Genomic DNA, 27,318 nt, shown 5'->3' on the forward strand with positions numbered 1-27,318 from the left:
AGAAGAGCAGAATTTTAAACGTGAGTGTTTAAAGCAGACCTAACCAGATCAAAGTTACCTATAAAATGCCTGCTGCCTCTCATGAAAGGCTGTGCATTCAATGCACAGGGTGAGCTACTCTGCTACATTTCAATACATTTACACTTTGGAAGAAACGGCTAAATGATGAACCACACATCAGCGCCTGAAAGAATCTAAAGAAAAATGAAACCGTAGGATGGAATTCTTTCTTTCATATTCTCCTCTTTCCCCTGTGTAGATAGGGGGATAGATATGCAGGTATGTCACTCTATGTAGACAATAAGAGAAAAATAATTACTAACCTTAATCTTCCTTTAAGTTTTGCATGGGCAGTAGGGAGTGTCCTGAATGCCTACCTCTTTAAACTTCTCTGAGGATGCCTCCTTACCAAAGAAAAGAGTTTCAAAATTCAGTTGTAACTGTATCTTCACAAGTTTCTCTGGTAACGATCAATCAACATCTGATAAAAATGAGTGAAGAATATCTTCATAGTTCTTCATTGAGCCTTTGGGTTTTTTTAAAAAAAAATTAGATTTCTGATTTTATTCAACTGTTTCGATACTTTATCAAAATTATGTTAGAAATATCAAAAAGAGATTTGTCACTGTATTCCTCTACTGTTTCTTTGGAAGGCTGAATGACTGACTATGTGACAAACTTTTCAATGACTAAACATAGGCTGTATGAATCTGAAATGGAATTAATTCAATGCATGTTTGCAATATTTATTTATATATTTCTGTGTATCAGTGAGGTTCAAAAAAACCCTCAGAAATAGTCACCTTTATTAAAAATGCCTACAAAGCCATAAACAGACAGTATGCAAACATATCCTGGAAAAAGAATGTACATTAATTACTTCATTGCATCTGTAATAGCATTACCTCTTGTTTAATTGCTACTTCATGGAGAATTCTGTCATTTTTTCCATGCAGAAAAAAATTACATACTATTAGTATTGACAGCATTTATTTGGTAGACCATATCTGGAATGGCTAAATCCTCCCCTAAGCTAGAATCCTTGGTAATAATTCTCATTGTAGAAACCTTAGAGTCTCTCTCCATATCCAGATCAAAAGCATATGACATGATATTTTGTTTAAGACTTAAGGATCTTATGACTCTCCATTCTGCATTCTGAGAATCAGAAAAATTCTGATTGTAAATATATGCAATGTTCTATGGTTGTGCAGGCAATAGTAGCAAAACCTTAATAAAAATTACAGCAGCTGTAATCCTTTATTATTCTCTTGCATTCAGAATCAAATGTCAAAGTAGTAGATATTTTTCCCATCATAAAGCTGGAAAATAAAATATCTGTTCAGTGACTCAAAATGCCTTCTAAACCAATATCAAGTTAAATGAATAATTAATAACGAGCAATTAAGACAGCTATTTTTTTCCAGTACTGAGAGAATTATAAAATAGCTTTGTGAGACAAGCTTCAAGATTAGGTATCAAATGAATAGTACCAGATGTAACAAACAGAGAACCGTTCTGTAGTTATTCCTACATTTCATAATGCAAACATGGAAGTAATCCCCATAGCTATTGAATTTTGGAAAAAAGTCAATAATATTAGTGTGATTTGAAAAGGGAAAAAAAGTAAGAGTAGGACAGAGTACGTTTGGAAGGTTTTCTGTAAGCTGACAAAGAACATCTCATTTCTCTTGTTATACAACACATAATAATAAGCAATATTTGTGTGGTAAACTGATTCATTACAAGAGTGAAATTCTAGCATCTCACTTTCTGTTAAGTCTCTCTGTAACGCTAGGTTAGTGTGTGCATAAAAATGACTGAGAAAAAACAATGGTATAGAAAGCCTTGACTAGCATTTTAGGCACCATCCAAAGATGCAACAGTATTTGGAATACTTGGAGTTCACATATGCTGTACACTCTCCTTTTAACACCCCCATCTGTTGTCTCCAAATAGGTAGTCGTTTATTGCTTTATTATACATTGAATAAATGAGCATCATTCCATCTCCTTCCTGTTGGCTCTGCAACAGCAAGTTGAATCCAAGATTCCTATTATCCATTCTTTCATGCCCAATTGCTTTTGAGGGTAAGTGAATGGGTAATTTCTTTCATTCCAATGTGTGTGGACTCAAAGTCTGTGTAGCAGGAATGTTAGAAGAAAATTCTTTCTATCTGGTACATTGCTACTAGAAAGAAGCACTAATTTATAGTCCGGCAGGTTCCTTTAAAACACCAGTGTGCAGTACTGGTATTGCTCAGACATTCTGGAGCAATGGACTTCAGGGTGGCCCAGATTCTGCAGAAGCACAATATGCTCACAGAAACTGTTTCCATGTGTAACACAATGCACATGTCTTTTCTCTGCTGCTTATAGAGGATAACAAACAGATGGTGCTTCATGTTTTTAATTAATAATTTGGATGTTCTGTGATCCACCTTTATTTTTAATACATACAAACCCCAAATCTCTCAGTTTTGTCTTATTTTATCAGATAAATACTGCAGTCACTCTTCTGCCTTCAGATTTTTATCAGTGTTTTTTTGTGGGTTTTTTGTTTTGTTTTGAACTTAAGGAGCACAAAAATGTGACTTTCCCCTATTTTCTGCTTCTGTAGCAAAACAACATATTCTGTAGGCATACTACCTCTTAATTTTTGCTGATTATAGATATTGGCTGACAATGTGTATGTTCTGAAACTTTGCATTCCATTGCAATTCATATATGTTTATCCAACACTACAGCAAGGCTCTGTAAATAAATTTGAATAAATTTCCAACAGAAACTGATATCAGCTGTTATTAGTGATGTGTGGAACATTGTTTTTGCTTATAAAAAGCTTTTAAGAATATGAATTATTTCAATTATTCTGGGTTGCAAAGGTTGAGTTTTTAAGGGGAATCCCTATGGGGATTCTGTGTTGGATATAATTCTTCTCTGCAATGCGCAGAGAAAAATGCATTCCTTTGGGGATCCACCACTACTGAAAATACTGGGTTGCTAAGCTGAAATGATAGAAGTCTGAAAGAGTCTAGCATATCTATTTCTCCGTCTTTGGTACCTACTAAATTTATATACTGTGTTGATAAAAATATATGGATACAAAACTTCTTTTTCCATTAAGTGTAGCCATGTTATCCAAACTAAAGAAAAAGGAGGCAAGTGCACTATAAATAGAGAGAAATGAAGTTTCCATCTAAAAAGTTTAGGAAAGAAAACTGGTTTCAGTGGGCCTTGAAACATGATTTTTTCAAACCCATGAGACGATATTAAATAAGAAAACAAAATGACCTTTTTGTAAAGAAAACATATTTTCTAGTACAAGGAGACAGCACATTTTATCTTTATACACTTGTTCTTTTATTTGTTCTTGAGGGAGTCAGTATAGGTCTTTATCTCTTCTCCTTTATGCCTTTTCGGCAGTAAATAGATCTAATACTTTTGTTTTCACAAGAATCTGGTTTCAAATTTTTATTTGTCTTTTTTCTCTCACATCTTCTTTAAATATTTCTACTTTTCCCTTCCGAGGAGTCCAAACATTTCTGTTTTCCTTGCTTGCTCTGTTTCAAAACAGAGTCTTGTCCACTCCATCAGTTTCGGTTCAGATTGATGATATAATGTACTAGACATTACTCCAGATAAAATTACCAGCCTATCCATAATAGTGTCTGTCCAAACGTGGGTATCAAATAAGTTTAAAACCTCAGCTGCTCCACATAGCTTTTCACTACTGTAAGCTCATTTTTCACATGTCTACCAGCCACTATCCTGGGAAGGATCCTGAAGTATTGACTTTTCCTCTTCCCCTTCTCCTTTCCCTTTTCCTTTACCTTCCCTTCCCTTCCTCTGAAGAAAAGCAATATTATGGACAATTACTAATGCTGAAGTATGTGGAAATTATTATGGCATTACATGTTATTTTACATTCTCACTAAAACCAAAGGAGTTCACCATGATTGCTGCAGGTATACTGAATACCAAAGGATTTAATAACTGATAAACTTTTGTTATCCATTGGCAATACTTTTTAAAGTGGTAAGCAATTATTAATTCCTTTATTATTCACTGAGGAACATCATGTTGAATTTAAGTTATCATGGACTTAGATAGAATAAGTAATCCCTTGTCAGTGTCTCTGTAAAGTGATTAGGCTTGTATTACTATTCATGCCAACTTCCTTTTCCTTTCTTTTGATTAAAATAAATTGAGCTGATGGTAAGTCTGGAGGAACTGTGTATATGTGTGGTAGTGTGTGTGGGTGTGGGAATATGCCAGAATTTGGACAAGGAATGGGTTCAGGATGGAGTCTGCCTGTGCTTGTATATGCCTGTATGTGTGGTCGGGAGAAAGTGGGTATGCGTGAGGATGTGAATAAAGGAAGAGAACGTAAGTGAAGACTATGTATGTGCAGGAAGTAAAGAAGGATATAACATGAGGTAAAATATAAGGATTACAGGATCTGATTATGCCAATACATTTTTATATCAATTCACAAGGACATTGTCCTTGAGAGATTCTTGAATCTTCCTAATTGCTTCCTGAGCTAGGAATTATGCATTAGCAGCAAAACACTTGAAAGCCCTGAGACTGTGCTAAATTGTCTAGATCAGAAATGGTTTGAATAAAGGTGCCAATATTCCTGTTCTGCCTCAGCTGCATCCGTCTCTGCCAGATACAGCAAAAGATGAATTTCATATATGTATGTGTGTATATGAAGAACACACATTGTTACCTGACGTATTCTTCTAGAATGTTAGTAGCATGACGATCAGAAATTAATAACGCCTGTTATTTTTGATTTATGTATTTGGTACTACTTTTATGAAATGGGTACTTGCTTTAATAAAAGTACTAGAAATTACTAGAGACAAACTGTGGTCCTAAAATGTGAAACTTTTTTATTGCCTCAGAAGCCTATATCTTGCTTGAAAAATTAATCTATTCTTTAAATAGCAAATAGATTCTAAAAATAAAAGATGTTGAAATGCCTGTAAAATGAAATATTCTGAACAAATTTAATTTATTACTTATCTGAGTAATAATAAACATAAAAAGAATAATGACTTTTGGATTATATCCACTTTCTTAAAAGAAAATTCAGTTACATCCATCATTGCTTTTTTATTTCACCTACATGTTAAAAGTGTTTTTGGTTCCCCCCCCCCAAAAATAATTTATATTCATGGTTGCTTGTTTCTTTGAAGGATAGATGATTTTAAACTTAAGTGGCATAATAGGATCTCAAAGCAACAGAGGAAGAGTCTGAAGTTAGTTGAAGAATGTAAAGCAAGCATGTCTAAAGTTCACAAATTTATTTATTCTTACCATTTTTCTTATTTATGGGTGTCTCTACAGGGCTTATTAACATAGTATGAGTAACCAATGTACTTCATTTTACTTTCAGACATTTCTGTTGGAGACAATAGAAATATTAATTAGGCAGGTCTAGTAACTCCATGATATACACTTTCTGATTCATGAATGTTACAGAGGAAAGGAAGTTTTGATGTCTGAAGTCTTGATTGATGCACATGAAAAGGGCATTGCAGAGAATCTTGGACTGCTGCTATGTTTACTACTTCTATTCTGCATTTACTGAAAATGATCCTTTGAGCCAAAAAAACATTTCAAAACGAGAATGAGAAAATGGTTGCTACTTCACATTTCAGTCATTGCTTTCTTGTAAGTTTCTCCCTCTTTTCTTCCCTTTGGTCTGTTGTTAATAACAGGCTTTGATTCACCAATGTGCTGGCCATTTCTTAGCTGCACTGACAACCCGGTTTGCTGAATAGAATACTAAAAGCATTTCTAGTACCTATTTGACATTTTCAGTGTGAAACAAGCATTGTGTTAAAGGCCATTGTTTTAAAATCACTTCACCTTCAGAAACCATTGAGTCTTGAAGGACTCTCAATCAAAAGCAAAAATTTGCCATCCTTAGGATTTTGAAGACATTTGGTGGCTTAACTTAAATAAATGTGCTATTCCATTTTCCTTGAAATTGTGCAGCATCAATATTGTCCTGCCAAAAATGCATGCATCTGTGAAATCTGTGAAGTGAGTAATATCACAGAATCCCAGCACAGCTGAGGTTGGAAGGAATACCTGGAGATCATCTGGTCCAACGTCCCTGCGCAATGCAGGTGCAATGAGAACGGGTTACTCAGAGCTGTGTCTAGTTAGGTTTTAAATATCTCCAGTATGGAGACTCCGCAATCTCCCCGGTCAAGGTACTGGAGTTGCAATTGGTATTCATACCAGAGGATAGTTTTACCACATGGCAGTAGCTCTTATAACTGATGAATCTATGAGTGTGAGTTTGTTCTTGTGCTTCCATTGTAGGAAATGTGACTAGGTAAACACATAGGTAAAGACAAAGATGCTTTTAAATTTCTTGTCAGGGAGATCTGCCTTGCCTTAAAACTGGTAGAATCAGCTCTGCCTCCATCTAGAGCTCACTGTCTACTCAGTTTGTGCTGTCAAGGGAAGGAGGGCTTTCAGGAGAGGACGAAACAGCAACATGACTGAAGAGTTCCTTCAAATGTTTACTACACTGGTAATAGTCAGGAGATATCAAATTTCTTTATAATCCTGTGTGAAGAAGTCAGATATGTGACTACTACTGTCTTGCAAAATGAAGAAAGAAAAAAGATAAAAGTTGCAATACGAGAAGAGAAAAAGAAAATTCTGTTCATTCTTCATATGGCATATTAAATTTTGTTACAAAGCAATGTTGAAAGCCTGGACTGACATGGGACAACAATTTTATCCTCCTGTAAATGGAATGTGTTGTTAAAAAAAAAAAAAAGTTAGCAGCTATGGAGGGCTTAAAATTTGTATGTTTGGATAAATTTGCAAGTCACTTGGTGTTCATCTTACATTCTCTCCCATGATATTCTGTTCTTTTCAAAAGACAATAATATACTGAGTGGTTATTACTTAATGATGAAAGCACATACACTCTTTACATGTATCTAATCACGTATAACTCATGATTCTGCAGAAGCGAAATAGCTATTTTGTGAGATAAAGTAATATCATGAATGTATTTCCAGTACTTCTTGTTTCTCCTCAGAGCAGAAATACTCTATTACTGTGCTTTTTAACCGCTGAAAATGCAAAAGGTAGGTACATAGAGTATCAGCAATATTGTTGAGTTATATTAGCCTTATGTTTGATTTTTTTATAAATTATAAAATCCATGCTTATATTTATTAATATGTCAACCTTGTTTTAACATGCTCTTTTATGGCAAAGAGTATTAAACACAGAATGAAACTATTTTCACAAAAATACTGTTTGCCAGATCTGTTTTCAACTTAGAAGTAAAATGTTACCAAATTATTTTTGGAATTGACAAAGTGCTAACTTTTCTTTAATAATTTACAGTAATACATTACTCTTTGATCATTAGTTCAAGTATGAGATGTAACTATGTGTAACTGTTAATACAATAGTTTAGTTTCAGCTGTAAATAGAACCAAGCATATGACTTTTATATAATAATTGGCTGAAACAAGTTATGTAGAATCATAGAATATTCCGAGTTGGAAGGGATCCATAATGATCATTGAGACCAACTCCTGACTCTATACAGGGCAACATAAAGCATACGCCTAAGAGCACTGTCCAAACACTTCTTGAACACCGACAGACTTGGGGTCATGACCACTTCCCTGGGGAGCATGTTCTAGTGGTTGACCCTTCTCTGTGAAGAACTTTTTCCTAATATCCAATTGGTAACTTCCCCTGATGCAGGTTTAAACCATTCCCTCACACCCTACGTCTGGATATCAGAGCAAAGAGATCAGCACCTCCATCTCTGCTCCCCATCATGAGGAAGCTGTAGACAGCAATGAGGTCATCCCTCAGTCTCCTCTAAGCTGAACAAACCTAGTAGCCTTAGCCACTCTTCAGCTCCTCATGTCATGCCCTCCAGTCCTTTCACTCCTTTGGACATGTTCTAATATTTTTATATCCTTCTTATATTGTGTATTACAAAACTGCACAAAGTACTTGCAGTGAGGCTGCACCAATAATGAGCATAGTGGAATAATCACTTCATTCAACTGGTTAGCTATACTGTGCTTCATGTACCCCAGGATATGGTTGGCCCTTTTGGTTGTCAGGGCATGTTGTTGGCTCGTATTGATCTTACCATCAACCAAACCAATCTATACATACATCCAGGATTACACTGTCCCAGGTGCAGAATCCATCATCTGTCCTCGTTAAATTTCATATGGTTGATAATTGCCCAGCACTCTAATCCACCAAGATGTCCATGTAAGGCCTTTTTGCTCTCAAGGGGATCAACAGCTCCTCCTAATTTAGTATCGTCAGTGAATTTACTAAGTGTGCACTCAGGTCCTGTGTCCAGGTCATTGATAAAAACATTGAAGAGAACTGTGCTTAAAATTGAGCCTGAAGAACACCACTAGTATCTGGCTGCCAGCCAGATGTTACCCCCATTTGCTACTGCTCTTTGAACTCAACCATTTAAGCAACTGTTCACCCACTGTATTGTGTATATGTCTAGCTGTATGATGGACATTTTGTCCAGAAAGATACTGTGATAGACAACATCAAAGCTTTGTTAAAATAAAAACCCTCCGTGTCCAACCTTGTCATAAAAGGATATTAAGTTAGTAAGGTATGACTTACTAAGGCAGCTCTGCCGACAGTTTTCTTATTTTATCTGTCCATATACCTGGCTGGGATAGAGTTACGTTTTCTTACTAGTGGCTGCTATAGTGCTATGTTTTGGATTTAGGATGAGAATAATGTTGGTAAGAAACTAATATTTTAGTTGTTGCTAAGCAGTTGCTTTTCAGCTTCTCATACTGGCTTGCCATTGAAAAGGTGGAGGGGGTGCGCCCAAGAAACTGGGAAGGGACATGGCCAGGACTGCTGATGCAAACTGGCCAAAGGGATATTCCATACCATATAACATCATGCTCAGTATATAACTGGGGTTGTTGTCCAGAAGGCAGCATGGTTCAGGAACTAGGTGAACATTGATTCCGAGTGTAAGTGCAATTGTGCTGTGCATTGCTTATTTTGTATATTCTTTTATCATTACTATTATTCTCTTCCTTTTCTGTCCCATTAAACTGTCATTATCTCAACCCATGAATTTTACCTTTTTCCTTCCGATTCTCTCCCCCATCCCACTGTGGCGAGGGGGACTGAAGGAAGGGCTGTGTGCTTGTTTTAGCTGCCTTCAGGGTTAAACCACAACATCACCAAAGATTTTAAACTCAACCCTTTCGTGATCACTGTGGCCAAGACAACCACCAATCATCACTTCACCCATGATGTCATCTCTATTTGCAACCAACAGATCTAGGAGGGCACCTTGCCTAGTCGTCTCCCTTAGTACCTGTGTAAAAAGTTATCTTCAACGTGCTCCAGGAATTTCCCGGACTTGTGGGTGTTTGCTGTATCATAGTTCCATTTAACATCTGGAAGTTGAAGTCACCCATAAGGACAAGGGCAACTGATCTAGAGATTTCCCTTAATTCCTTGTGGAATAATACACTGGACGATTCCTAGCTTGGTGACCTATAGCAGACCTCCACAAAAATATCAACTTTATTAGCTTTTCCTCTAATCCTTACCCAGAAGCTCTCAACCATGTCATCCCTAATTGCAAGTACTCCACTCCCTCTTATAGCACTACCCCTCCATCTCACCTGCCCTGCTTTTCTCTCCTGAAGAGCCCATAACCTTCCATCACAGGACTCCAGTTGCAGGACTCTTCCTACCAAGTCTCGCTTATGCCACTGACGGCACAGCCAAAGCTTCTAGTTCCACTTGTTTGCTCCTCACACTGTGTGCTACAGACTTTTCAAATGCACTCCAGTGTACTCAGCACACTGTGGGGCTGAGTGAAAGCCCTCCATAGTACATTGTCTCTCAAACTTTGTCATGCTGTCCCGTAGCTTACCACTAGTATGCCTAATTTTATCACTTTCCCCCTTTGAATCTGGTTTAAAGCTCTCTAAATGTGTACTTTCACATTATTTCTTGCAGTTTTTTGTTGATTGGCACAAATTGCAAAATATTGATCACTGACATTTTGATCTTTTCTTCCTTTTTTACTTGCTATTGAGGTTCTGAAAGGATTCAGCAAAATCATTCTCTTTCAGCAGCATGTATTAAAAACATTTAATATGATACTCACAAGTATCATGTCTATAAATACAAACCACCAAAAATTATACAGACTTTTAAAGCAAAATATGAAGCTTATTGAAAGCTAAAAATGAAGATAAAGATTTTGGTTATCACATGAAAGTTGAACTGCTGTTTTTTCTACCATAAAAAAAAAATCTAACTTCTTTGATATTGACAAGGTTTTATCCACATTGCAAACTTCTCTTTTACCTTCATATGTTAAAATGAAGTAAAGAAATTAATGCATTTTTGCTGGAAAAGAGCCAGTTAAAGTGTTTACAAGGCTAGAAGGTGAAGGGTCTCTGTGTAATGGGAAGGGATGATATTTCTGTCTCATGAATACAATGTTTTAATTCTTTGACCTGCTGTTGGCAAGAGCTCGTGTATGGTGAATACTTTCAGGTCTGACACGTTCATTAAAATAAAACAACCCCCAAACCCCTCTCTTGGCAAAAGCCAAAGAGAAACTTGAATGTTTAACTTGCATGAGATTCCCTTCCCCTCAGATGATCTATAACGTGACTTTGAAGGTTGACTTAACCAAATAAAAGGTAAGAAAAGGAGAATCTCTTTGCTTACCTTCCTTGTCTCACAGAGGCCATGCAAAATAAAAAGATAAGGAAAATATTTTGAAAGGGTTATAATGTAAACACGGGCAGCTGTTTTAGACATTGCCACATGTGCACAGTCAAACACACATCAGAAAATCCATGCTGAAATTCATTTTTGTGGCCCTGGAAGAAAGGTCAGAAGGTTTAGATGTTAAAAGTAAGTTAACTCTTTGCTTATTTGACCATTAAACTGTCAGCATGAAGCTATGTTTTAGACTTATGATGGTCTGAAATCTTAGTGGTAAATGAAGTCTGAAGACCTATTAACCTGCCCAAGACGTGAACCAGAGGCTGGTTCAGCTTCATCGCTAACTGCACCAGGGCAAAGGAATGGGCAGTAAGAGGTGAGAAAAACATCTGAATCTTATCTTTGCTTGGCAAAGTTATGCAGCATAAATGTCAGTGCTAAGTTTAAATTAATAATGTATCTTTACTGACATTACTACGAGGCTAAGTTGATTTCACATGTTTAACTTTCAAATGCTTGCAATTTTCTTTTTATGGGTTCATACTAAATACAAGTTATGAAAGGGCATTTAAGTAGTTAGTTCAATCTATTTGCTTTTGAAAATAATTTCAAATTTTCACTGTCAGTTCATATCACCATAACTTCAATTGCATGTATTACTTGAGGAAATTACAAATCTATTGATTAAAAATGTTACTGAAGAGTTTGGGGTTTTTTCCCCAACTTTTCACCTAGCATTGAAACAAATTGTTTAGATGTAATGAAGGCCACAAAAAGAAACAAAGCAAAACATAGTTGTAATACAGCTATGTTATATCGTGTTGTATCTGACTTTCTCAGTGGTATGTGTTAAGTTGTGGTATAAAATTCATTTGGTTTGCTATTTAAAAAACTAGATGTAACATAACTATTAGAAATGAAGCACAACTGTATGTACTATTTTCTTGCAAATACTTAGGATAGTAATCAGAAAACCTTAGCAAGATCATAAACACCAAAATACAATAAACATCAAAACAGTCAAATAAAAAGCAATTACAATGATCTATAATTATTCTCTGCATGTAAAAAGATGGAAACAGATTATTTTTTTAAATGCATAAGATAAGGTACAATTATGATAAATAAACCAAGCTCACATTAAGAAAATGTGCATCACCTTTGTGTACAAGAGCTTCTGAAATCCCTGTTTTAAACATACTTGTCATGGTTAGTTCCTTTTGTCCTTTTCTGAAGTTCCTTTGGTCACAGCATAGGTAGGCTGTCAGCTTGCCCTGAAGCATAGCCTATACTGTGCATTACGTCTTTACTCTCATTAGCAGGACGCGGACGCGGACGTCCCAACTGAGTCTCACCTAGCAGCATTTGCACAGCACTGGACTACCAGCCAGGTTGTGCTCCTGGTTTAAACTCTGTACTCTCAGGTGGCTTCATTGACTTCAGGAGCTCAGCATGGATGTATATCAGGATGACAGAGAAAGGAATCTTATCCCTGATAACTACCCTAATCCTGCTTTAGACTATGACTATCGAATAATTTCTGAGTTTTGGGTATTTTTTGGTATCCTTTCTTAAATGCTCTAAAGGACATTAAACTGACAGAAGTCACTACTTGCCATGAAGAAAAATAAAATGCTTTCATTAGGAAATATCGGGAATGGAAGGAATGAGAGGCTCTATAAACAGTGTAACTTACTTTTCAGTCAAATATTCATTCTCCTGGCTTGACAAAACCCAGAGGGGTCTATGGGGGTTGTGAGATGAGTATGAAAACCATCATACTTAGCACTCATAGTGATCAAGGATTCATTTTCCTGTGACATGCACCACTTCCCAGTACTGAGTTAAATCAACCCCCGGACTGAGGAAGCACAAAAACTTCCCTCTGTCTCTTAATAGCACAGTTTCATTTTTTCTCAATATACACCTGATTTCCAGCTAAGATGTTCTCCCTTTCAAACTCAAAATATGTAATAAAGCAACTACACAAATTGCACCACCTTCAGAAACTTCACAAATAGAGGGACAACTTTAGCTGCTTAACTAACAAATTGCATATATCTGAGACTGTACGGTGGCACTGATGTCTGTCATCACAGACAGACAAACGTCCATATCATAAAGGTCTCTTCCCTGTAAAACATGAAACTGCCTGCTGGGAATAGTTAGTCCCTGACCCATACTAACCCTTGAGCTGTGCCTGGGAACTGCATTAAAGCTGGGTATGGGCTAAAACTAGTTTAGGAGCTGTTTTAGCAATTTAATCGAGATGACAATCAAGTTTCAGCGCCTGGAACATTCTCTGACACTGCTTAACTTATTAGTACTGACATTGCCTTCAGGATTGGTGCCTATAGCACTTTAGTTTGCCGTAGGCATTGGCTATATCTATGCTAATGAAAATCATGATGATAAGAAGAAGAAGAATTAAAATGTTAGATCTCACTCTGGGAGAAGCCATGTAAAAACAAGCTCTCTGACTTCCTAAACCAGAGTAACTGTAACCAAGATGCTCTTTGGGGATCATCACTGACACTTATTATCTTCCCAAATGTGCAGAGACACAAGATGACAACTGGGCACCAGTCTATAACTGTTTGAGAGATTACTCAAGCAGTTTAATATTATGGATGATTGCTTACCAGTATAGGTATCTATATTAGTAAACTAGAGAGGGACAGGGAGTAGTTCTGGATTGTTGGAGAGTTTAGATGTGACTGCTCTGTTTTGGAGAAGATAAGAGCTAAAGAATGGTCCCAGGCTCATTTTATTTGGCAGTGTGACTGCACCTGCAATATCTAATGTCTATGTGATAATGTCTTTAGGTGGTTAAAGATCAGATTTTCTTTCAGAATAAGGCTCAAGCACACCCATCTGTGGCCCAGATCTCTTATCATCCTGCATCCTATTAACCTGACTTAGAAGTAACCTACCTACTGCTTACTGGAGCTTGCTCACTGGAGCTCCAACTGAGCCCCATGTGCTGAAGTAGCTCTTCGTGAGTTGCAAGGTGTCTTTGTTTCTAGGCCTACTGAATTCAGAAGAGATCTTGCCACAGAAACTAGGTGGCTCCTGTACTTGCTGGCATCTCATTGCAGGAAGCTGGAAGGCTGTCTCTCTAACACATGCATTTCACACGTCTGCGAGACGGATCTGCTGTTGGGATCACTGGCTCCTACTCAGAAGCAGCCTGAAAACTCTCCTCCTATGAAGAAAGATTTTTCCTCTTTTCAAGATTAGAGTTTCTGGTTTTCAGCTCTCAGTGAGTTCAGAATTTCTTTAAGTTCATTGCCTCTTTCAGGTCAAAATCTTAGTTTTAAAAAACTAAGTTTTAAAACTTAGCTCCTCTAAGGTCCTAGTTCAGGGGAAGCCAAAAATGGTGCCACTTATGAAAGCAAGATAGCTTGATGACAAGCACAAACTCATAATGTAATCCAACCTTCCTCATGAGGAAAATCAGGAAAATTAGTGAATTTTGTCTTGGAGTAGTACCATAGTGATGCCATGCAGCATGAGTATTTTAGCTCTGATTCAGTCTCTGTTAGTGTTACAGCTTCCACCCTGGAACCTCAGCTAGGTAAAAAATAAACTCTTTTCCATATTGAACCAAGGCCTGTTAAGAGTACTTATGTTGTCTGTGTAGACATATCTAATACAATCAGTAATTTCTGTAGACATATTAGCCTTTGTGGTTTTGGTGATGACACTAATAACACCTCTCAGTTTAAAAATATGGCTTTCACTGATTTTTTTAAACCACCTGAATTAATATAACATTAATTACATCTTAAATAAATTAATTAAATAACAAATGATTCATGTTTTTATTTCTGTTCTGTCACTTTTTTTTCCCTCTTGCCCACAGTGCTTTCTTATGTGAAATACATACACGATAAACATCTCTTTTCCAGATAGTGTTCAACAGTAAGTGCAAGTGCAGCAGTGGAATGTCAGTGATCTGTTTCTAAGTATTGCAAATACAGTCTTGCTTCTTCAGGTGACAACAAAGACATGGGGAAAGGCTGTGAAAGAAATACCTAAGTCTACGTAAATATTCCTTACCTTTCAACTGTGTTTATCTTGCTTTAATAGAATATCCAATAAACAAATAGAATTTATGATCAGTGAAAAGAATAAAACTTTAGAAAAATCACACAAACAAACAAACAAGCAAGCAAACAAACAAATAACACCTCAATTTCCTATCCTGAATACAGAATTTGGCATTCTTTTATTCATTATAATTCATTGATGTTGATTATTGCCATATGGAATAATGTTGTTACTGTATGAAAAGAACTTGAAGTGTTACCAGATATACTCTATCGACCTCTACTTTACCTGAAGCTAAAATTCTGTGATTCAATTTTATTTGACGGTGCTAAAGTAAATTAAACATTTGATTTGAAAAATAAATTATTTTGAAACTTTTTACATCTTTAAATAAACGTCTAAAGTGGACTAAAAGCTTTTAGAACATTCAGTCTTTCTGTAAATGTGACCCCAAAACAAACATAATAGATCTTTAGAAGACTGTTATGCTGTCTGTAGTGTTGATACAATACCTCAAGGCCCTGTTTGCACATTATTCTATATTTTCACTTAATCCAGATCTGTTTTATTTCAGAGTGTAATCCTACAAAAAGGTGGCTCATAGCAACAAGGCTGACATTGAGTCTTAAAGTAATTGCCACACAGCAAAAAGAAATGTTTACACACTACACAGAGAGACTTTGTACACAAAGGAGATAAAAATGAAATGCGTAATGAAAACTATTGACAAAGGATGCAAAAAAATTCTTTTGCCTCCGTGACCAGTTCAGAAAATGAGTGAAGTTTATAATCAGGACAAAAATGTATTCATACTAAAACTTAGGATTTTTACTATGAAACAGGAGAAACGTGTATGCAACATTACTATGGAATTATTTATTTACATGTCCTCATATTATCTTTTTTTGGGGGAATTTATGTTTTTATTCACTGTAAAAACTTGATAACCATCCCAGAAACAGTGACTTTTCTCATCCTTTAGCGGTGAAATAGTTAGTTCTGTGTGATAGGAGAGTCTCTACACCTGGCCTTTGTATAGCACACCATTTTTTTCTTATTATCTTTCTTCTTTCAATACTTAGTGTATTTTGGTGTTTAGATGGAAGCAAGACCCATAACATACCTATTTTCTTTCTTCTGTAATTTAAAAATACAGTTGATATCTGGACATAAAGAAATTTTCTCAATGCGATTTATCAGAGTTCCTGGAAAGTGTTTATATAATTGAAATAACCTTCAGTTATATGAAAAAAGTTGAAATATCCTTCAGTTCTAAAGAAAAGGAATTGTTTAATGGACATGTATTGACATCATAATTCCACCTTGTCAAGGTGCAAGTTCTTCTTCCTCTCTAATACTTTTAAATGAGTCCTATCTTGGTGGATTGTGTAACAGAAATATGGAAGTCTTAAAACTGGATTCACAAGTTTTCCTTTAACTGGAAGACTTTTAATCTACCCTGTGTGGTATCGGTTAGGACAAACATTCACAGTTAAGAAGGATATTCTCTGAATATTATGGCTTTAGTTATATGATTCAATAGTAGTAAGTTATGAAAGCTTGAATTTGTATGGCAGCTTACTAGACTGAATATTTTCATGTGGGTGTTCACATTTGGTGTCCATGCATTTTGAGTCCACATTCATAAATATTTAAATCAGTGTGCTATTTAATTTAAGCAGTGTTGTTAGTATACTTAGGAAATGTACTGAGATTAAACAAATAAGAAAGTGAAAAATAAAGATATTGATTTTAAGCACACATATTTTGTACTTAGACTGATAAGAGACATTGAAAATGTTCCCAAAGAACTTTTTGCAATCTGATGGCTATTTATCAGTATAATAATTGTGAACAATACATAATTTTTTTTCAACTTTCTTTGGAGAAATAAAATTTTACCCAAGGTATGCAAAAACATTAGAAACAGGTCGAAAATTTCAGAATTACTGGAATGGTAGAATTTAGGATCCTAATGTCTATTTTCTTTCCATGGGCTTAAATACTTTTAATATGCTACCCAAACCCACTATTGTATCCTTTATAACTGTACTATGTTTTTCTTTTTTCCTAACAGGCTTTTGGTAGTCTTAAAGGTTTGGGTTTAAAAATCTTGGATATTGTATTTATCTTAATCTGCTTACTGTTCTACTGCATTTTGGAAATTAAATGATTGGGGTTTTGGCTTTCTTTTCCCTGAAAATAAGATCTTTTGTTTATGCGGCATACTTCACAATATTCACGTTCAGCTCAGTTAAGCTATTTTGTAATCCTTCCTTTCAAGACAGTTCTTACCCTTTTAGACATATTTCTAATCTTTGGTATTATTTTCCTTTGTTACGCCTTTCTTCGTCATAACATATACCTCTGACTATCTTATAATTTTTCACTGAATTTTTTTTTCTGGCAATGTAGAGAGAGAAGGAAAGAGGGCATTAGTCAATGAATCCATCAGCTGGGCAGAACAACTGGCCAGGACTCCCATAAACACCCTGAATGGTCATTCACTCTCTTGTAGCTGCTACAAAAGAATTCTTTAAGCCAAAATTCTGTTATCAGATGTTTGCATAGAAATTCCGTTGACTTTATGAGAAGTTTGAGCACAAATGAAACAGTGAACTTGGCTCATTTAACACAATATTTAGAACACTTCTGATGAAAATTTGCTGCTGAATATGCACCAAACTTTGCAAAGTTAAATATCTCATCCATATCGTGTATTGCTTTACTGCCAAATCTTATTCTTTAACTAGAATGAAATTACCAAAGTACCATCTGCAGATCTAAATATTTGGATACCTCTCAAGCACATTTTGGATTCAGTGTTGCCAACGGCAGTGATCATTTTGACAAAACTGGCACTTAACTAATAAGTGTACTGGATCTGGAGCACAATTCCACTGATAAAGAGCAATACAGTTACAGACAGAGGGTTTTCATAAATTTTCTAAAACTGCATAACACAGCAGGTGCCAAAGTTTTAATCACCTTTTAACTATCTTAAAAATTTTGCCAAGGGTATTTATCAAATTCACAGAACAGATAGGCTTAGCTAAGGAAAAATATTGCAATATTCATCTTAACTATAAAGTTATTTGTTCTTCAGAGAGGCAAAGTTGGTTGGAAGAGATAAGATCTTTTATTGGACAAGAAAGTGTAGTGGAAAAAGGCAAGATTTCACTCTGAAGGCTGCCTTTAGGTGTTCTGACTTCTTGTTTGCTCGTCACTTTGCGTAAAAACATTAGGTTATTTAAAAGTATCTCACAGTATTTACATATAGATTTTAATTGGTTTTCTTTTAATCAAATTAGTATGTCACATTTTTAAAGAGAATATATTGCAATCTATGATGAGAAAATAGAAGCAATAAATGCTGCAAGTTTGAGCTCTGGCTCAATAAATGGTCTTTTTCCTTTCTTCTACATCTCTACAGTGTATATTCTGCTCTACAGATGTTTTGGTATGATATAATTTGATAAGGCATGTATGTCACATGTATATCTTATACCTCTTGGAGACAATATCATTTTCTCCATTGGATCTAGACAAGTAGTCTATACAGAAAGAGATTTTTTCTGGCTATTTATCATAGAATCATAGAATCATAGAATGGTTTGTGTTGGAAGGGACCTCAAAGATCATCTAGTTCCAACCCCCCTGCTGCAGGCAGGGACACCCTCCACTAGACCACGTTGCCCAAAGCCCCATCCAACCTGGCCTTGAACACTTCCAGGGACGGGGCATCCACAACCTCTCTGGGCAACCTGTTCCAGTGCCTCACCACCCTCACAGTAAAGAATTTCTTTCTGACATCTAATCTAAATCGACCCTCCTTCAGCTTAAAGTCCTTACCCCTTGTCCTGTCACTACACTCCCTGATGAACAGTCCCTCACCAGCTTTCCTGTAGGACCCTTCAGGTACTGGAAGGCTGCAATTAGGTCTCCCCAGAGCCACCTTTTCTCCAGGCTGAACAACCCCAACTCTCTCAGCCTGTCCTCATAGGAGAGGTGCTCCAGCCCTCTGATGAGCTTCGTGGCCCTCCTCTGGACTCACTCCAACAGCTCCATGTCTCTCCTGTACTGGGGCCCCCAGAGCTGGATGCAGTACTCCAGGTGGGGTCTCACAAGAGCAGAGTAGAGGGGCAGGATCACCTTCCTTGACCTGCTGGTCGCATTATTAGTTATATCTCATTGTTTTGCTAAATTATTCTTGTGAGAGAAAGTATTTTCTTACTTTCTATTAGTAACAGTACATAATATCCTGCATAATTTAAAATTAAGTATCAAAAGGCATGAGCCAAGGAAACCATTTTGAAATATATGAGGGACAAGGAGGTCATTGGAAGCGGTCAGCATGGATTACGAAGGGGAAATCATGTATAGCCAACCTGATTGCCTTCTGTGATGAGATGACTGGCTCAGTGGATGAAGGAAGAGCAGTGGATGATGATTTCCTTGACTTTACTAAGGCCTTTGACCTGGGTCCCATAACTTCCTCATTGACAAATTGATGAAGTATGTACTAGACACGGAGGCATCATAGATAGTGAGGTGGATTGAAAGCCTGTTGAACCGAATGTAAGAAAATTCTTTTAGATAGTAAGCGTGATCAAATACTGGAACAGGTTGCCCAGAGAGGTTGTGGAGTCTCCATACTGGAGATATTTAAAACCTGACTGGACACAGCTCTAAGCAACCTGCTCTAGTTGCTCCTGCTTTCACAGGGACATTGGAGCAGATGATCTCCAGGTGTCCCTTCCAATCTCAGCTATTCTATGATTCTGTGACTGTGCGAAGGACTTATTTTTCATATGTTGCCTACATAGTCTTGAATACAGAAATTCGTAAAGAAATTTTTGTTTAGTTAGTCTTACTGAACTTGCTGTTTTATTGTCAGTAGTAACATTTCCTCTACTGCCTGGCTGAAATGCCTCCAAAGGTTGTGTACAAAATGGTCAGGAGAGGCTGGTGGAGTTTTTAATGAGAATATCATGACAGAGCAAAGAGATAGTAAATTAGAGCCAACAATGTTTTCCACATTTGTCTAGGATTAGAAGAAAATGCTTGTTTCTCTGACTTTATACCATTGTCATGTAATATACATAATGTGATATTACTTCTGTTTCCTCACTAGTTGAGTGCACAAATCATTCTGGCATGAATACTTTGTATGTACTTTTAAAATTGCTTTCCCGAACATCTACAACTCTGAAAATTACTTTTCTGCAATTGTTGAACTAGCAAATTTGATCACAAGACTGCTCAAGAAAAGTAAATACAAAGGTTGGTGAGTATATCTGAAATGCATTAACTTTGAGTGAATTTTGGCATACAATGTTCCATTCTTCATTCTGCTCTAATAAATTTGATAATTATATTAGCTAGCCAGATTTTCATAATTATATATTGTGCAAAATTACTTCTCTGCTTCATACTTGGTCCTTGCATAGTTTTACTGAATCCTCTTGCAGATAAAACTGTCTAGGTGGGATATTTACTGACACAAATTCCAGGAGAAATTAAAGTCTGACTTCAGGTTCTGACACTTCTTACAGTAGGACTTTCCAGCATATATTGGATAGTGGGTTTGGAGCTACACTGATTTAAATTAAAAAAGCCCAAAACAACCAAATAAATAAATCTGCATTATCATAATTTAACTTGTTGAGACAGAATGTTTTGCTAATGGCAGACATTTTTCTTTCTCACTTAGTCTGAAAAATCTATATGGCCTGACTGTGCTTCATCACTAGAGCTATGTTGATTAGCTGAGGTTTGTGCCCTGAAATGTTAGCTTCTTTGTGCTCTTTTCAACAAATGCAATGACAGGTGATTTTAAGCTTTGATCTTGCAGATCTGGTGGTCTATTCTGCTAAAATAAACAGATGTGTACCCAAGTAAGAACTGAAAGATAACTCCCATTTGTAATGGCATTCATAAATAAAGTCATCAGATTCACTGAGTATCCATTGCCCTGGAATTTGTGTAGATGTCTGATGAGTTTGGAGCATATTCTTCAATGAAAATCAAGCTTTTCATGCAGATTTTGCAAGTATACCAAAAGCTATGGAACTTGTAATGATGTCCCCAAATCAATGTTATTCAGTGCACAAAACTTCAGTAATTGTGAGAAAAGAAATACAAACCAGGTTGTGCTTCTCGTGTTACTTTTGCTTATGAAAGGTGATATAGTGCTGCCTTTTTCAAGGTTTATTTTATTATATCTTTTTCCAAGTACATAAGAATTATCTTATCACCTCAGTGTTTAGTCAGCTCTGTAGAGTAAAGCAGATTCTCCTAAATGACTCCAGTGAGGATAAACTGTTTAAAGCTGGGAGCTCACTCATTGTTTAGACTACTAGAATTACATTTACCAGATCTCTCATTTACTTCTGAATATGAACTACAGTTGCCAGGCACTACACCTACTAAAGGAAACACACTTGACCCATCTTCTGTGCAAAGTGTTTGTTTTCTGATATTGCCAATACGGAGAAATTACTTCATTTCAAAGTGAATCTTCAGATGTGCTATATGATCCTCCTGATCATTATAAAGAGGAAAAGGAACAGCTATTTATTGTATGAAAGAATGCAAAAATACTGTACATAAAGCATGAGTTCAGTTACCATCTTTTTCAAATTAACTCAATGAAGGAATGATAAATATTCATTTTCTCCTTTCCCACTGGCACCAAAATGTAAATACAGCTAATTATGGCCTTCTAAATGCAATTATTAATCAGTTTTGTAGCAACATGTTATTTATACCCAGATGTATGCAAATGTTCAGGTTTGTTTCCCAGATGGGTTTCATTAAGTTACAGCAATCACACAAGTTGAACAAAGGACTGATCTGTGCTCTGTTATCAATACACAAATACACAAAATTCCCAACAAAAAAAGCAAACAAGCAAAGAAAATACACACACACACATATGCATATGCATGTATAGACACATACACATATATGAAATACCCAGTCAACTTGTATTAAAATAATGTCCAGGAGCTGGCATAGAGCAGCCAGACTAATAATGCTTGAGGAGATTTTATTTATGTATTCTGTGAAAATATTATCTGTGGTATCTTCTAAGGAATTTGTGACAAGAGGAACTGCAAGAGCAAGACCATCGCAGAGCACACATGTAGTGCATGACTTAGGGCCTGCTCACCACCTGCCAAGGGGGTCTTCAGGCACTCTCTCAATTTTCATGCTAGACCCTGGCTTCTTAGGGTGTGGAAGAAGCCCCAGCCTTCCCTCAGTAAGAACTCCACTGTTCTAATGCAGATCTTGTGAACATTGATTTCAGCAGTGAATCCTGAAGCTCTGGAGAAATCGATTTTAATACATCTGTTCCTTTGGCTTTCCTTTTCCCTCTTTAATGGCTCTTGTGTTTATCTCCAGGCAGATATAATCTTGTCAGATTTTAGACTGTTCTGCATAAATTTGACCTACTGTACCAAATTACTTTTTAAAGGGTTGTGGGGTTTTTTTCCCTCTACAAGACTCAATGTTTATCAATATAGGTAATCGAATGGTAGTAACTAGACATCCTTTCTTTCATTAAAGCATTAGGCTTTCCAGATTAAAAGAAGTTGAAATTCTAGTGGATGACAGGTCAAATTATATTTTTTCAACTGAACAAAGTACATGTTCATTGTTAATCCTGAACATAGCTTTCCACTCTGGCATGCTATACCTTAATTGTTTAAAGAAATATAAAATAGAATATTTTGTTAAATGCTGTATTTTTTGTTATACTTTGTTAAAGCCTTTGACAGGCTCTTATTTGGGCAGAACAATACCCAAGTGTATATACCTTATCTACCAGTCATTCATCATAAGCCTTTTTACCAACACTCCTTACTGAGTGTCTCAAGATGATAGTGACAGATTTCTAATGGAGTTTATGGACACTTTTTTCTCCTTGATTTCACAGTTCTGTTTATGGTAATTTGAGGGGTTACCTAAGTTCTATGAGTATTCTTTCCATTAAATGATACACACCATATATTTATCTAAAGTCTTCATACCATAGAGTGTTTTTAAAATGTAATTAAATAAAGGAAAATCTTAATTCCTCATGCGGTCATATTAAAGCTACTATCCTGCCAGACACGAATATTTACAAACTGTTTGGTTGTTGACACTTTATGATAGATTTCATAAATCACAGGTGCTTTTCTTATATTGAGGCTATTAACTCAGTCTTGATATTTTTCTGTTATTTGGTGAATCACATAAAGCAGCTGTTAGGTAAGACTGTAATCTCTTTCTTTGATAATGATCAGCATGTAAAGTTCATCTTCTAAAGGTCCCTTTATCGTAACAAGTATACAACCAAGAGATCTAATTGGAGACTTCACAGCAATGATTAAAAGAGTTAGGACCAGTTAAAAATAGTTCTTTGGAAGTACAAAGTTGAAAGTCTGGGACCCAAAACTGTGAAAAAAGCTCATAATCTTAAAGAAAACAAACAAGTTTACCTTTAAGGAAAACATGAAATTTTTCAATAAATTTCCTTTTTGTGGGGGAGGCAGTGTCTTTAGATACTGTGATAATTGTTTCATCTTATTCTTCATGGACTATTTAGATAAGGATCCATGCTCTCATAAAATATTTAAAAATAATGTTCTGTATTAAAATAATGCACTTGCACCACACAATCAAGAAAATCCTCTGTGCAGGTCAAATGAATTATGGTGTATTTACATGGAACTTCTCCAAACTCACCTAACATGTTTCATACCCATGAAATTAAAGCATCTTAAACTTCTCATCTTCACAAGTTTTTCTTCAGCTGTATCCTTGCAAGCCTACTGACTGTGGTAGTATAAGATAAGATTAAGGGTAGAATTTGGTCTGACATTTTTATCATTTGTTTTATTTTAAAATGATATATATGAATACACTCCTTTTAAATATTTTGCAACTTCTTTGACTCCAGCCAGTGAAAAGCTACCCAACAGAACTTGTCACATTATACTCCAAAGCTCCTTTAAAAAGTGCAGCCACTGTGATAGATCAGAGACAGTTACTACCTCTTCTGGTAAGCTTCTATAACAAGTTTTCAATTTATCACTGCCTATAGGTTTCTAATTTCTACAGCATTAGAGAACCAACTGTCCATAGTATCAAGCAGTTAGCTTGAGTTAACAGTATCTTGAAACTCTCTGCATAAAGGTGGCAGTCTGTCAAAAATTTTGCATTATTGTGATGACTGAAATCTCACTTAGGGTGAAATAATGTAAAGTTGTCCAGCAGTTGCGGTCTTAAAGCTGTTACATTATACAACTATTTTAGGTGCTCAAATCTTGTGCTCAATATAGCTGAGATGATTTATCCAAAAAGAAATGAAAACAGAGTTCATATTTAGCTTAAGGTGAAATAATCCATTGTCAGAAAAAAATAACCATAATATATTTATTTATTTGCTCTCCTCTGCAACCAAGAGAGTTTCCGACACATTTACTCTATCAATAACTATAAATTAATTGATGGATATTTTGGCAAATAGTTCTTTAAATTTGCTTAGCTTCAAGGAATTATTTTTGTATTTAAAGTTTGTAGGAAATTGGTCTCTAACCATGTACTTCAAGTGCTAAAAAAACATTTAAAATCCAATTGCCGACAAGGGATGACTAAGATCTTGTTGCCAGCTCTTAGCACACAAAATGTTTTTGCACAAGAGAAGAAATGAGTCAAAGGTTAGGAAAACTTATTACCCTTCACAGAAACCCAACAGGTTTTTTTACAACTTTTAATCAAAGCCAAAATAATGGACCAGATATAAATACAATAGAAGTGGTGTGACAGTACAAAGAACTGGTGCGTAGTCTCCACTGAGACTTCATTCCCTGGGATGAATCTCAGCTACACAAGAATTCATAGATCAGTACTGAAATGTATCATCTACTTTTTTTTTTCTTTTTTTTTTAATCATAAACACTCTGGAAGCTAGTACTGAGCTACATAGTGAAAGATGAAATGAATAGAGGTTAGAATTTTGTCCAAACCAAATCTTGTAGTTGGCCACCCCAAAGTGAGAATTTCCGACTCACTTCCCAGTGACAGCTCTGTCCCTGTCTCCAGCTTCTTAGTGTGTCCTAACAGCCTGCTGGCACCCGTGGAGTTATCCCTCACTGGACGTTTCTCAATAGACTTGCTTTTACTTCCCAAGAGGTAACCTCTCACATTTCTTGTGCATTTGTATTGTATCATGGTAGGACCTATCTCTCGCTATGTGACCTCATGTGCCAGCCACTGCTCACTGGGGACATCCCACAGAGAAGGTATAGCTCTGCACCGTAGGTGAAGGATGTGCTTGCTCATAGGCACCTGGTCCCATGGGGCTGGCTGTGGGACACGTTTCCTTTGTTGTCATTTGTCATTGGCATTTGCTGCCATTTATCTCGTGTTGAGAAAAATGAAACTGGGAAGGTCTATGCTTCAATGCATGTTGCCTATGAAAATGCCAATTAAAGGAATCAAGTATTATAAAAATGGCTAAATCGTTAAGAAATGGCATCAAGAGACAGATCCATTTTTCCTCTTTTCTAATTTTTTCTTGTGGTAGAAACAGTAACTCTGGCTAGGACTGTAGTCCTAGGACAAAAACATATTGATTTATACTTGCTTTGGGCCTGCTCCAACTCTCAGGGAACTCATTGGGAACTTCAAAATTTTAGTGCTGTAAGAACACACCAGTTCCTAAAAAGGTTCACATGAGCAGCCTGCTGAAGTTTGCTTTAGGATGCTTGTGCCTGGATAGAATGGCTATACAAAAATCTGCTTTGTAAAGTTACATCTTTCTGGAAAAAATGAATGTTGGCTAATCAGCTTCTAATTCTGAGCTTATAAAAGAGGTTTGGAGTTTGAGGTGCAACTCTTGTTTTTAATTTCTTAACCTTAGCTTTCAAGCATCTTTTGCTCCAATGCAATCCATTCTCACATGCCATTTTTTTGTTACTGCAACAGAGCTATTTTTAAACTCATCAGTCATCACCATCTGTAACACTAGTTCCATTTCCTAAGAAATTGCTGACATCTGTTTAAACACTGATACTTCTCCATCTACATGGATATTTAACTCAAGTTTGTTACTATGTCAAAGATAGTAAGTCTTGAAAAGACACCAGCTTTAAAGCTTAATTACAACTTTTTAAGCACTGATGCATTAGCATGAGAAGGACGCATTTCTCCTCATACAGGAAGTAGGGCTGAAGTTCATTGAGATTGCTAGAAAAACAGATGAAGCTGTCTAAGGCTCACAAGATGCCTGCAACTCCAAAGAAGGAATACATGGACTGAAAGCTTTATTTTATTTGTAAACTTTGTGGGGCACTGCTGGGGACATCATTCAGAGCTCACCAGAGTTAATGGGAATTAATCTATTTATTTCAATGGATTTTTGATTAGGTCTTTGGACAGCTGAAATATTAAAATTCCCAGCAGTAGCCTTTGACAAAGGAAAATATATTCTACCCCTCATGACTTAGGTATCACCTTCAAACAATAAGAGATGCCTGAAGCTATTTCAAAAGTTCCCAAGATAAGGTATTGAATGTGTTACCTTTTTTTGTTTCTCATACTGAATTCTTTAAAAGAAAGAATAAAGATAAGAATTGTCATAAAATAAATCCTCTCTTGGATAACTGACAGTAAAAGTGTGAGAATTCTATATGTTTAATGTATTTTTTCTGACTAGACTTGAATGATCCTCTGTTCAGAGCTGATATTTGCAGCATCTGTGTCTTATGTTTGCATGATACTCTATTTCTAAGTTCAAAAAGAACGTTTAAAAAGAAAATATTTCTATTAAGTGTTTCTGTGAAGTAGTTCTCATTAGCAATTCATATAGTACAGATATGTGCCCATTTCTGATCTGATGAAAATAGAAAAAGGCAAGACAAAGACATCTAAACTTTAACACGTATGCTAAGTAAAGAATCCACTAGTTTTACGTTTCTTAACTAACCATAAACTGAAGTTACTGCCTTATAAATTAGACATTGTAATTAATTGTGTAAGCACTACTTGTTTGTATCAATACAGAATCAGTTCAGATTAAGCCAATACTATAGGCAATCAGACTTAATCTCTTACTTAGCAGTGAAGTGGTGTAGGAAGGTTCAAAAGATTTAAAGATTTAAAGCATCTGCACTGTGAGGTCTCTATTCAGCAGCTGAAAGGAAGTGAACAAGGTAATCACTTATTGAACAATTTTCAGTTTGATTCACAGAGCTTGTCCATAGATTTTTTTTTAATTTAAGTAATTTTCTGTCCGCTTGACACAAAAAAACTCCCCGTTAGCACATATCCAAAACAAGACCATGAAGTACTTTTAGAAATGGCACTCCTATTTCTGTTAAGCTGATACAGAATTACACAGAATCACAGAATGACAGAATGGTTTGGGTTGGAAGGGACCTCAAAGATCATCTAGTTCCAACCCCCCTGCCATGGGCAGGGACACCCTCCACTAGACCACGTTGCCCAAAGC

The sequence above is a fragment of the Grus americana genome, chromosome 1 (genome assembly GCF_028858705.1).
Source record: "Grus americana isolate bGruAme1 chromosome 1, bGruAme1.mat, whole genome shotgun sequence".
In the NCBI taxonomy this organism is placed as follows: Eukaryota; Metazoa; Chordata; class Aves; order Gruiformes; family Gruidae; genus Grus; species Grus americana.